General features: G+C 41.9%; 1 pseudogene; it reads left to right on the forward strand.

The window, feature by feature from the left end:
* Positions 1 to 232: 232 nt before the first annotated feature.
* Positions 233 to 2,140, forward strand: LOC101003880 (annotated as a pseudogene).
* Positions 2,141 to 2,341: the final 201 nt, after the last annotated feature.

Raw genomic sequence — 2,341 nt, forward strand, 5'->3', positions numbered from 1 at the left:
AATAGAACTACCATGTGATTCAGCAATCCCACTACTAGGAATATGAAATAAGTGTGGTGAAGAGATATCTGCACTCCCGTGTTCATTGCAGTACTATTCACAATAGCCAGGATATGGAATCAACTTAAGTGTCCTTCAATAGATTAATGGACAAAGAAAATGTAGCACATATAAACAATGGAATACCATTAGCCTTTGAAAAAAGGAAATCCTGTTATTTTTTGTGACAACTGGATGAACCTGGAGGACATTATGTTAAGTGAAATAAGCAGGCATAGAAAGACAAATATTACATGTCCTCACTTACAGTGGCGTGTGAAAAAGGTGACTTCATAGAAGCAGAGAGTAAAATGGTAGAGGCAAAGGAAGGGGGATCGGGGAGATGTTGGTCAAATGACACAAAATTTTAGTTAGGAAGAATGAATTCAAGATATCTAAGTGCATCATGATGAAAAAAAGTCTATTAAAATTAAAAATCTGGAACAAATATATTGTTTGTGTATGCATTTGTAACACATTTGTAAACATGACAAAAATGCTAACAACCCTAATATATAAAGGGTGTTTATACACCAATAAAAGCACTTTCATAGAAAAGATGAAAGACCAATTAACATGAAGAACCTCACTAGCAATCAAAAATATAAAGGGGAGATATCTTTTTCATTCCATAAATTGGCAAAGATTTAAAGGAAAAGGTAAAACCCAATGTAGGTGAGAATGAGATCCCCAAATTTTCTATTATTAAAAATGGTGTTTTAGAAGAATACTTAACGAAAAGGAAAGACACTTGCCATATATTAGTAAGAAAGGCATGTAGAAAATGTATACAATTACTCTCTGCTCCTCCTGTTAGACAGACAGCTGCATCTTCTCATGCAGCACCAGCTGTATCCCTGAGACACCATGGTGAAGGTGAAGGCCAGAGTAAATGGATTTGGCCATGTTGGGTGTCTGGTCATCAGGGCTGCTTTTAACTTTGGCAAAGTGGATACTGTCACCATCAATGACCCCTTTGTTGACTTCAACTACATGATCCACATGGTCCAGTATGATTCCACCCATGGCAAGTTCCATGGCACCATTAAAGCTGAGAGCAGGCAGTTTGTCATCGGTGGAAATCCCATTACCATCTTCTAAGAGCGAGGTCCCACCAAAATCAAATGGGATGATGCTGGTGCTGATTATGTTGTGTAGTCCACCGGCATCTTCAATACCATGAGAAGGCTGGAGATGTCTTAGAAGAGGGAGCCAAAAGGGCCATCATCCCTGCCCTTTCTGCTGACACCCCCTTTTTCATGATAGGCATGAATCATGAGTAGTACAAAAACAGCCTCAAGATCATCAGCAATGCCTCCTGTACCACCAACTGCTTAGCCCCCCTGGCCAAGGTCATCCATGACAACTTTGGCATGGAAGAACTTATAACTACAGTCCATGCAATCACAGCCACCCTACCCTGGATGGCCCCTCTGGGAAACTGTGGCACAATGGCCACGGGGCTCTCCAGGACATCATCCCTGCATCTACTAGTGGTGCCAAGGCTATGGGTAAGGTTACCCCTGAGCTGAATGGGAAGCTCATTGGCATGGCCTTCCATGTCCCCACTGCCAACGTGTTGGTCACGGACCTGACTTGCCATCTGGAGAAACCTGCCAAAAATGATGACATCAAGAGGGTGGTAAAGCAGGAATTACAGGCCCCCTCAAGGGCATCCTGGGCTACACGAGCACCAGGTTGTCTCCTCCGACTTTAACAGCAACACCCACTCGTCTGCCTTCAATGCTGGGGCTGGCATTGCCCTCAACAATCACTTTGTCAAGCTCATTTCCTGGTATTACAATGAATTTGGCTACAGCAGCAGGGTGGTGGACCTCATAGCCCACGAAACCTCCAAGGAGTAAGACCCCTGACCACCAGCTGCAGTGAGAGCACGAGAGGAAGAGAGAGGCCCGCAGCTGCTAGGGAGTCCCTGCCACACTCAGTTCCCCACCACACTGAGAATCTCCCCTCCCCACAATTTCCACACAGAACCCCCTGAAGAGGGAGGGGCCTAGGAAGCCCACTTTGTCATATACTATCAATAAAGTCCCCTGTACTCAAAAAATTAATTAACTAATGAATCAAAATATATTGAATACTAACATTATGCTAAGGAGAATCAATTTCTGCTTGTTTTTTAAAATATAATTCTTCATCATTCAACTTGAAATTACTGTCCTTGGAGAACTAAACTGAAATAGGAGAAATTGACATTTTCCTTTTCAATATTTTAATATGAAAAATTTCAAACATACAGAATAGTTAAAAGAATTTATACACCACCTAAATTCTACAATTA

This window comes from Papio anubis, chromosome 11 (genome assembly GCF_008728515.1).
Source record: "Papio anubis isolate 15944 chromosome 11, Panubis1.0, whole genome shotgun sequence".
In the NCBI taxonomy this organism is placed as follows: domain Eukaryota; kingdom Metazoa; phylum Chordata; class Mammalia; order Primates; family Cercopithecidae; genus Papio; species Papio anubis.